The following is an 11,976-nucleotide window of genomic DNA, read 5'->3' as shown; positions in this document are numbered from 1 at the left end:
CCAACAAATATAGGAAATCACACTTCCAGAACGGAAGACTATGGCAAATATGTGAGGTCTTTCTCAGTTCCTTGAGAATCTTCAAATTCTTAAAAATCTTTTCATCTATCCTTTTAAAAATGATGTATTATTTATTATAAAGGTAGATTTAGAGAGGGAGAGACAGAAAGAAAGGAATCTTCCATCTCTTTGTTCACTTTCCAAATGGCTGCAATTGCCAGGCCAAAGCCAGGGGCCTGGAACTCCATCAAGTTTTCCCACATGGGTGGCAGGGACATAAGTACTTTGATCACTTTCCACCGCTTTCCCGGGCATATTAGCAGGGAGTGAGATTCTAAGAAGAGCATCCAGGACTGAAACTTGTGCTCATATGAGATGCTGGCTTCACAGATGGCACCTTAACCTACTGTGCCACAGAGCAGGCCTGCATCTATCTATTCTAACTTTATAACTGTCTCTATTGCTCTCTCTTTGTATATAATATATGCAATATATAATATACAGCTACTCTTATCTCTGTCCATCTAAATACACACATATGACTATAAAATTACGTCAGTAATATTCCACAACGTCTTAGTATTGTTTTTATTTATTATTTTTATTAATATAAAGAGAACAGATTTTATGTATTTCATAGATACAGTTTTAAGAAGATAACCGTACTTCCCTCCCCACCTCCTTCCCTCAATTCCTCTCCTTCATTCCTTCCTGTTATTTTTCTTTAATTTTTGCAAAAGCATACTTTCAGTCCACTCTATAATCACAAGCTTATTTCACCAATAACCATAATATTCAAAAGTAAAAGGTAGGAAGACCACAGTTTCACAGGAGTCTAAACAAGGGCTAAAGCAATCATATCCCAAGATGTTCATTTCATTCTTACACATTTTTTTATTCTATATTAATTACCACACACCAGAGAAAATACGTGATATATGACTACTCCTAAAGAAAATGGAGTTAAAATAATGTTTTTTTCTTTTTAAATTCCCTCCCAAGAATTTCAGACTCCTCCTAGACACACCTGGGCCATGTGCAGGGGTCACAGTCTGTAGTCAGACAGCAAAAGAGAGTTCTTCCTCTCAGAATGTGTCTCCTCTCCAAGCAAGCACACACTTACTAAAGCAGATGGTAAGGCAGATGCAACGGGAATGCATGAACTTGGACAAGAGGTGCAACAGAGCTACCCAGCCCAATCCTGACTGACTTCACTTTCCCTCAGAAACAAGTACTTCAGTGAGAGGGACTAAGACTGAGGCTTTGGAAGAGTGGCAAGTAGGGGCTGTACAACCAAGAACAAGACACACTGCCCCAGTACGGAGTAACCACGTGTGAACCCTGGGACAGCTGTGGGTGAGGCCATGAGCACTACTGATGTGTACAACAGTGTGATCAGAACCTTCCCAGCAGACTGAAACCAACTCATCAAACACACACACACAAACACGCGCATGTGTTCTACTGTTTCTTACCAATAATGGCTCCACTTCTCCTTCTGTTAACTAACTCTCAAATTAAATAGGAGTAACGATAATAAAAGCTGCACTCCATAGGTTTCCTATGGGTGATTTCTTCTGAAGAAAAAATAAGCTAGGACGGCGCCGCGGCTCACTAGGCTAATCCTCCGCCTTGAGGCGCTGGCACACCGGGTTCTAGTCCCGGTCGGGGCACTGGATTCTGTCCCAGTTGCCCCTCTTCCAGGCCAGCTCTCTGCTGTGGCCAGGGAGTGCAGTGGAGGATGGCCCGATTACTTGGGCCCTGCACCCCATGGGAGACCAGGAGAAACACCTGCCTCCTGCCATCGGATCAGTGCGGTGCGCCGGCCACAGCGCGCCAGCCATGGCGGCCATTGGAGGGTGAACCAACGGCAAAGGAAGACCTTTCTCTCTGTCTCTCTCTCTCACTGTCTATAACTCTACTTGTCAAATAAAAAAAAGAGAGAGATTTCTTTAAAAAAAAGAAAAAGAAAAAATAAGCTAATAATGATATATACTTTTATTAACTATTTCTTTTATTTTAGGCATGGTTCTTAATTTTCAGGATTCTGTATACATATCAAACAATATCACATCCAAGATACCCAATCCTACTAACGTCCCTCATATACACAATTTTAACAATTGCTCTTTATTTATATGCTGCAATTTGGATGATGTAAGCAAGTCCCATGGGTGCTAACAGTGCCTGAAACAAAATATCCACTTGATGTGTTTTTTTTAGAAAGGACACAGAACCTGGATGAGGCCATAACTCAATGTTGCTTTCTTGTCATCTCCTTCCCAGAATTCCAGACATTTCAAGAGGATGTGCCTGAGCCATGTGAGGTTGTCGAGATCCAAGCCTTTAGTCAGGCATCAGGAGAGAGTGTCTCCGTCCCAGATTATGTCTCCTCTCCAAGTGAGCACACCATCGCTAATAAAGACGGTAAGGCAGATGCAAAGGTAGTGTCTAAGCTTAGACAGAAGGTGCAGCTAAGCTGTGAAGCCCAACTCTTACTTCACACTCCTTTCTATAGCACAAAAGTGCTTTAGGGAAAGAGGCAGTTAGACTGAGGTTTGGGGGAAGGGTCACATAGGAATGTGTCCCCAAGAACAGGACACAGCCCCCCAGCACAGCATTGTCATATGATAGTATTGGGACAGTGTGGGTGAGATGATAGGCTGTGCTGACCTGTGGATGGAAACTTGACCAGAATTTTCCCATGCAGATTAGCACAAACTCATTTTCACAGACACCTGTATGTCCTATCCCTATGGGCCAAGAATGGCTCTCTTTCTCCTTCCTTTAAATGATTCTCTTAAATACACCTCTCTTCACTCCCCATGTCTCTTTCCCACTCTGCAGTGGCGTTATATAGGTGTGCCTTATAGCATCATCTCTGTGCAGTCTTTAAGGCCAACCCTTTTGCTAGCTAATCCCATGAACATCTTGCCCTCCCTCACACAGATCACCTACTTTAACTCCCTATCACTGTACCAAACTCCAGAGAACTCCTGTGTTCTCTAGAAAATTTGATTTCATAAGCAGCCTTTCTCACTCTATGTCACTGAATTCACAATACCTTTAATATTTCAAAGAATCACATGATTTGAGAGTTCACATGTACTTCCTGTGCACTTTATGTCTACTGTCTCATGCATGAACAAAGAACATGAACCATGTCTGTACCCACTCACATGTACAACACACCACAGAACACGTACACACATGTAGGTACACTCACACACACAATCAGTCCCTTGTACTAACACCAGATAGACCAGATATACACTAGAGTACACATGCATTTCCATCCACCAGATCCACCATGCACTCACCGTCACATGCAGAGTATACCAAATACACATTCCACATAGTACCTATCACTTAAAGAATTCTGAAGCATCATAGCTGCATGCATTTCTCACACACACTCCACGGGCAGGGATATTCTCAGCACTGCCACAAACCCTGTAGTCTTTATGCAAACTTATTCACATTTTCTAATGCTTGAAATTTTCTTTCCTAGCAATGCATCAGTCTCAGCAGGAAGATCTCTGTGTTCGCTCTTTTGAGATGCCTTTACCTCAGGATGTGGAACAGGAGACTTCTACCACCTGTCATGATATCTGTTTTCATGTCCATTTAGCCAATGAGCCCTGTACACTTGCAGCACATAAGCGAAAGGAACGGCCCATGAAAATATACTACATGCACGTGCAAAGGAAAAGAGAGGCTGATATAGTTTGGGACACACAGGAAGGATTGGTGCCTCCCAAGAAGAGGGCAAGAATCCAAGAACTGACCTTTATTGGGAAAATCCCTTCAGAAGCTAACTACTCTTCTGAGTCTACACGGGAGAGCTTGACCAACAGTGAGTGCAGCTTTGACACAGAAGCCCAAGAAGAGGATTTGGAGGCTGATAGCCCAGCAGAGCCCCCAGAGCTGGAGGAGAGGCCCAGGGTGAAGACACCTGAGTGGCTGGCATCCCCAGAAAGCGGCTTTAAATGCATGGCTTGCTGCCGCGTATTCCCCAGCCTAGACATCCTTCAGGAACACGTGAAGAATGGGGTCAAAGAAGGCTTTAGCTGCCGCATTTTTCATCTGGCCTTTGCCTGGATGAAGTCCAAAGGATCATAAAAGACAAAGAGAAGCAGAAAGAAGACAATCATGCAGAGTACACCTGGATACAGTAAGCAGCAATATTTTTACATGAGGAAAACATCAAGCAAACAAGCATAGCTTTTTCAGCCCTTGAAAAAGAAAACAAGCAGCAGTCCACTGAACTGATACAGCTGCGTTCTCTCCAAGCAGCTGGAGGACCCACCTTTGAATGCACACACTTACTACCTAGTGATCAAGGAACCCTTTTAGATGGTAACTGCTGATCTCCACAGAAAGAAGGAGAAGGCAGACCTTACCCATCAGACCATCCATATGTCTTCACAGTAGCAGAGAGCAATTCCATGTCATTACCACTCCAGTTGAGAGGAAAATCACTCCCTGGAAGTAGAAACTGCTGTGGGCAGAACTTAAAACAGGTGAGATTCCATAGTTAGGACAGCATCTCAAAGGACCTGTGAGTCAGGGTTCTGAGGATAGTGGGATCAGTAGACGGGAACCTCATGAAAGATGCCTCCCAGGGCACTCTGTCTCTGTGGTAAAGCTGTTCCTGCATGGGTGACTACACAAGGTCAGTGTCCTATCCCTGCCTGTGAGTGAATAGAAGCAAAGACTATTCTAGTAGCTCAACGGAACAGAGCAGTCTGGTCTCCCCATTCTTAGACAAAGCAAGCAGCAGAAGAGTCACATCCCCATAACTGTGATCTTTGGCTCCTTTCTGAGAGGAGCAAGGCACGGCAGAGAGAGTTCTGTGACTTAAGGAAATGTATATGTGCACACCTATTGTGGGCCAGCCTTTTTCCCTAAAGGTAAGATCTTAAGCTCTGTTTTGTGGTTTTCAAGCATGGGAGGAGACAAATAAGAAACTTCAACCACTCCAAGACCCACCATGAGTAGGATCTATTTTTTCCCCCTTGGAGAAATTTTCCATGGTGTAAGCTAAGAATGATGAGTGATGCTCTTTCCTGAGTATAACCCAGGGTCAGAGGCAGAGAGGATCTCCTTTGCCAGGCATCCTCGTTGGATTTGTGTTTTGTATCCTGGGAGACACATGTATCTGTTTATGAGTCTTCACAATTTTTATATGTTCTTTTTTGTAATAAATTCTAGTTTTTTTTTTTTTTTTTTTTTTTTTTTTTTTTTTTTTTTTTTTTTTTTTTTAAGAAAAAAGCAACAGAGAGGAGTAAAACATAGACAAAATTGCAAAGACTTTGCAAAATCAGGCTTATACTACAACAAATGAGAATATGTTTTTGCTAGTTGGTGGTCAGATGAAGGGTTTATGTTCCATACTCTGAAAGTCATTGATAGAACAGGACCTAGAAATAATCTTGAAGTTTCTATTCATATTGGGAATTCTGAGAGTGGCTAACTCTTTGTCACTACAGTAACAAGCTACCTCCCTCAACAGGACTGATTATCTTCTGTTTTGATTTTCTTATAGGCTCACTGGCCTCGAATGAAGGTGACCAGCACACTATGGCATCCTAACTTCATGACGACAATCTTCACAACCTCAGAGAATCAAGCCTGGGCTGGTCTACAGATAGATACAGCAGATCCTCTGCCACTGCTCCCAAATCATTGGTAAAAATGTGGTGCCAGTTGTGAAGACAATATCCAGCGATGAGGAGCCTAGTAATCCTGGAAACACCTCCTCCACCTCCTCCTGGGGAGGTCTCTTCCTGTCAACCCCCCTCTGGAGGCCAGGGGATGTTGAAAACACCACTCGATTGCCTTGTGGAGGAGAGAACACTGTAGGTAGAGAGACATTTTAAGATTCTGGGAAGCAAAGAGTCCATGTAGAGCAGATGACTGATAACAACTTGGAAGATGTTTAGGAAGGGGTTTGCCCAGTTGAAAAGGAACTTGGGATATCCATGTTTCCCTTTCCATGAGTCCTCTGCCTTCTCAAGGTTGTTTCTTTACTTTCTTGGACACTTCAACACCTGGCTCATAATCTCATGCCCTTCCATCTACTTAACGTTTATCACTTCCCTTTCTCCCCTCACCCAAATATAGCATCTAGGAATATGTGCTTGATGCAGAAAGTAAAACAATACAGAATCTATATGGTGCAAATTATAATATCCTTTCTCTCTTTCACTGACCCCCACTTGTTCCCCCAGTGTTCTTTAACAACCATTTGATATATATTTCTGCATCATTTTCTAAAAATGAGCACCAATCTTTTCCCCCACTCTCCCTAATATTGTCATTACCTGCATAGTATCTGATGGGAGGACACACTTGTTATTGGAGGAAGGAAATCAGGTACTTCCTAGATGAACCCAAAAGCATCAAAAAGCTACTCCTTGGTTCCTCTGAGCTATACACATGAAGGTGAACAAATGCTTCTTCTACAGTCATAATGGGAAGGATGGAACATGTCATAAATCATCTGAGACAACCAAATCTATGTGTATGCAGGTGGCCCCGAAACCATACTGCCATTTGAGACTAAACAGCGTAGGGGTGCAAAAGCTAAAATATTTTGGAAAATCTACTTTGCATATTTAGTTATCTGCATGTCATTTATACTTATTCAGTGTTGTGCACTCCCAAAGATTTTGTTTTGTTTGCCATTCTTTGCCTGTACACAGATATATGGTAGAACAGGAATTAGAATAGTTGAGCTGTCAACTATTTATGTTGTAGCTTTCACCCTTCCCAAATTAATAAAGCTTAAAAATGCATTATGACATTAGGGGCATCTGCATGTGTATATGCATATTTGGTTATGTTGAAATGATTAATCATATGTTCCATCCATTCTCATGAAGAATGTGTGAACCTGTATATGTATAAACTCATAGTAGACAAAAGGTGGACTGTAGTTGCTTTTGCTTTCACCTTCCTAGTGCATTTTCCTTCTTCTTTAATAAAAATCCCTCCCTTCTCTCTCTGTACATGGGCAACTGAGTCATTGAAACATTTGAGGTCCGTGCTTCTCCACTCGGCTTCTCTGACCTATAGGTAAATACCCATGTGTGTTAGACCAATGTCAATTGATATTTGGAAAATTAAAAAGAGATTGAGGCTGTGGGGGTTTGCCTTGAATTATGTTTAGTCAGCAACTCTGAGGTCCATGATTATCTTTTGCTGCACTTGGTTCAATCCCTCTTTTTCATATTCCTGGCTGTTTTAACTGTTGCTTCAGTTTACTGAGTATCCTCCTAAACATCTGTCTGTATTGTACCAACCTGTACCACATCTTGAAAACTAAGAAGAGACAGAGATTGTAGGGGTTGAATTGGAATCCAAGATTCTCTGCCTCTGTACTTTCTCCAGTTTTTCTTTTTTGTAAAATGTTTCATTATTTTAACTGTTATTTCAATTTACTTAACTTTCAATAAATTTTTGTTTTGTTTCCATTATCCTGAGTCATTGTTGTTTGTGACCTAATGTACCTTAATTGATGCAAATTGGCTTAATAGTAATTTCTTAATTACTTTAATAGTAATTCTTCCATTTTAATACTTGAAATGCTATAGTCTAGGCCGGCGCCGCGGCTCATTAGGCTAATCCTCCCCCTTGCGGCTCCGGCACACCGGGTTCTAGTACCAGTCGGGGCGCCGGATTCTGTCCCGGTTGCCCCTCTTCCAGGCCAGTTCTCTGCTGTGGCCTGGGAGTGCAGTGGAGGATGGCCCAAGTGCTTGGGCCCTGCACCCCATGGGAGACCAGGAGAAGCACCTGGCTCCTGCCATCGGATCAGCGCGGTGCGCCGGCTGCGGCGGCCATTGGAGGATGAACCAACGGCAAAGGAAGACCTTTCTCTCTGTCTCTCTCTCTCACTGTCCACTCTGCCTGTCAAAAAAATAAATAAATAAATAAAAAGAAATGCTATAGTCTAGAGAAGATTAGCAAATTAAAATCCTTAAATTTTATTTTGAATCAGCAAAAGATTTTCTTAAACTTGATATATACAGTATGCCCTTGATTGATTAGGGAGATAGATTGATAGTATAATTTTAAACATAGTACTTAGATATTACAGTGATTAAATGCCTATGATAGTATTTATGAGGGTACTTACACAGGTAAAAGCACACAACACAGTTCCTGATGTACAGTTATTCAATATATTTTTATTTATTTTTAACCCTATTTCATATGTTATACCTTTCACTTAATTATCTCTTCATTACAGGCGAGGATATTAGCATTTGTAATAGTGAAAAGATTTATATCCAAAATGTAGTGTGGTCTAGACTCTGTCACATCCTTGACATTCACCATATCACTTTTACATCAATGTGATAAGTACAGCACAGCCAGACATATTTTAAATCCAAATTGGGATCCTCTGAATAGTAATAATAATTGTACTTATTTATTGGCTACTGTGTGATATTTCAATGCCTGTATACAATGTGCACTGATCAAATAAGAGTAATCAATATTTCCACCTTTGACATTAGTTTATTATGGGGAGCTCAAGCATCTTTCTTGTATTTGTTTGCAAAATTCATACTAGGTTATTGTGAACTGAAGTTTCCCCACTATGCTATGTAACATAATGAACTTATTATTGGATCTGATACTAATTTGATATTCATAATCAAAAATTCCTCTATGTCCCCATCCCTCCCAACCTCTAGTAATCACATTCTATATACATATTAAGGGTTCTTTTTAATGAGCTTCCACAACTGAGAAATAAGATGTAGTATTAATCTATTAGTCTTTTTGTGTCTGGCTTATTTCACTTAACATGATGTCTTCCAGTTCCACATGTTGCTGCACACGAACGGATTTCATTCTTTTTCATTAATGAGAGCATCTGATTGTGCATTTTGACCATGTTTTCTTTAAACATACATCTTATTTTTTAACCAAACATTTATTTGAAAGGCAGAGCATTAAAGAGGAGGGGGAAGGAGGGAGAGTGGGAGGAGAGAGATTTTTCAACTGCTGATTCACTCCACAAATGACTGCAAAATCGAGGGATGGGCAGGCTGAAGCCAAGGGCAAGAAACTCCATCCAAGTCTCCTACATGGGTGGCTGACCAGGCACTTGGTCCATCAATTGCTGCCTTCCCCAGGCACATTATCAGGAAATTGGATGGGAAGTGGAGGAGCCAGATCCTAAAACAGCATTTTAATATAGGATGATGGCAGTAAAAAGTAGCAGTTCTTTTTTTTTTTTTTTTTTTGATTTACTTATTTGAAGAGCAGAGTCACAGATTGAGGGGGCAACACACACACACACACACACCAGAGTTTCCGAGTTTCTGTCCTCTGGCTTACTCCCCAGATAGCTGCAATGGCCTGGGTTGGGACAGGGCGAGGCCAGGAGGCAGGAGCTTTCTCTGCATCTCCCACCTGGTTGAAGGAGCCAAAGCACTTGGGTTACCCTCTGCTACCTTCCCACGTACACCAACAGGGAGCTGGATTTGAAGTGAAGCAGCAAGAAGAACTGGCACACATATGGGATGCTGGCATTGCAGATTGTGGCTTAGCCTGCCATGCCACCTTGCTGGCCCCAAGTGGTGGTTTAATATCAACACTACACTACAACACTACAACACCTACCCCTGCATTCATCTATGGATACACCAGTTGATTTGTATCTTGGCTAAAGTGAATAGTGTTGAGATAAGCATAATGGAACAGGTATCTATATGATGCAATGATTTCATGTATATTGATCTCCAGTAGGAGAGAAAATATTTCGTACATATTATGAGATTAATTACAGAGGATGTGATTGTTTTTCTCTAAAATAATAAAGGTGTCCAGTGTGAGTTCACTACAGAAACATGTCACAGACACCACATACATCTCTGTGTTCCCCATACAGTCAAAACACCACTGAGTCTCTTCATCATAAGAGCCAAGTTTTGGTGCTGCTTAACCTTCATTTACTGGACTTGCTTTTTCATCCCTAAATTTCCCTCCTAAAACTGGAGACTTTCAGATGATCTATCAAAGAGGTCAGAGCACAGTGTCAAAATAGAGTCTATATTGCTCTCAAAACTGGAAGATGCATACCAAGTATTGGGCATGTTTCTTTTGTTTAAAAGATTTATTGATTTATTGGAAATTTGGAATTACAGGCATAGAGACACACACACGCAGAAAGAGAGAGAGAGAGAGAGAGAGAGCGAAGGAGAGAGAGAAAGAGAGAGATATCCTCCATCCTCTGGTACACTCTCCAAGTGCCTGCACTGGCTAAGGCTGGGCCAGGCCAAAACCAGGGGCCAGAAGATTCTTCTGGGTCTCCCACATAGGTGCAGGGAACCAAAAATTTGGATCATCTTATCCTGCTTACCCAGGAGCATTGTCATGGAGCTAGATCGTAAGTGGAGCAACCGAAGGTTCAAGCGGTGCCCATATTGGATGTCAGCACTACAGACGGCGGCTTAACCCACTATTCCACAGTGCTGGCCCTGGGCATTTTTCTTACTATGGAGGCGAAGCAATGTTCTAGACTTTGCAGGTGATATCCTAACATGCCCCAGATTATTGGATCCACAGAAAGTTTACTGACATGGCAGATATCTCTCTGAGGTGAATCTAATTGCTTTTAATTTTTTAAGGAATTCATCAATACATTAGATTCTCAGGATCACAGTAAATGCATGATAATTACTACAACACAATTCTCATCAATTCTCATGTAAATGTGATATTAATACAACAGGACAGATTTGATGTAGTACTTGGATTGAATACAATAACATTTCCGTCTTCCTCCCCCATCATCCTTTCTTTCTTTTTTAATATTTGAGATAATATATTTCTAATTTATATTATAGACAAGGGCTTAACTACCCACTAAGCATTTCAATGAGTAAAAAGTATATTATGAGACCATAGTTCAGAGAGAATCTGATATAAGGGATATAAACAATATCATTTTATTATATGCATGTTTCACACTGAACCTATAGTACTAGATTTTATGCTTTCTAGGTCCTATCAATATGAAACCATCATTACAATCTGTCTGCATAAGGTCCTGTAGACTCATAAGATAATCTAGGCATTGGCAAACTAAACTGTGATACAAAACTAAAGAGATGGCATATTCCTGAAACCTTATAGCAAAGGTGTACTACCATTTACACGCAAACAACAATAATTATTTTTCAGTTTATTATTATTCTTCAGCTTAACATTTTATTTAATATTTTCACATAGCATTTTTTGACCCCTCTGAGTATTATGGTGGCCATTGAGTTGTTTCACTTAGAAAGGACTTGCTGCTAAGCTGCCCAAAGGATGGGTAGCTGAAAGTCTCCTCCTGCTAGCATTGTCAGCATCCATTTTCACTCTTGGGTTAAGGTTACACGCCTCTCTTCTCAAGGTAGCTCCAAGAAAGGATATAGCAAAATGCTGAGCAGCAAACTAGTTTAGTCATTTTTCGAGTGTGAAACATCTCTAATGGGCAATATCTCCCTGGGGGTCCCCCATTGTTTTGGCAAGATTTGCCTTGCCCAGTCCTGCTTCCTAATTCCTTTAAAATTTGACACAGCCCAATAAACCCGTGGACTCCTAACTCTATCTCAGCCTCTGTTAATAATCTAACCTGCAACACAAAGCTTATAGTAGTTTCTTGCCTGCATCTATAAACTGTCTATCCTCTGACCTGGAGACTAAAAGTGCTTTTTTTGGGATTTATTTATTTATTTGAAAGCCAGAGTTGAAAGAGAGAGAGAAAGAGAGAGAGAGCAAGCGAGCTTGATCTTCCACCTGATGGTTCAATCCCCCAATGTTTGCAATGGCTAGGGATGGGCCAGCCTGAAGCCAGGAGCCATGAATTTCTTCCAGGTCTCCCACGTGGGTGCAAGGTCACAAGAACTTGGGCCACCCGCCTCTGCTTTCCTAGACACATGAACGGGGAGCTGGATGGGATGCCAGTGTCGC

The sequence above is a fragment of the Oryctolagus cuniculus genome, chromosome 1, assembly GCF_051225735.1.
Source record: "Oryctolagus cuniculus isolate XC-2025 breed Fujian yellow rabbit chromosome 1, ASM5122573v1, whole genome shotgun sequence".
Classification (NCBI taxonomy): Eukaryota; Metazoa; Chordata; class Mammalia; order Lagomorpha; family Leporidae; genus Oryctolagus; species Oryctolagus cuniculus.
This window is presented reverse-complemented; position numbering follows the sequence as displayed.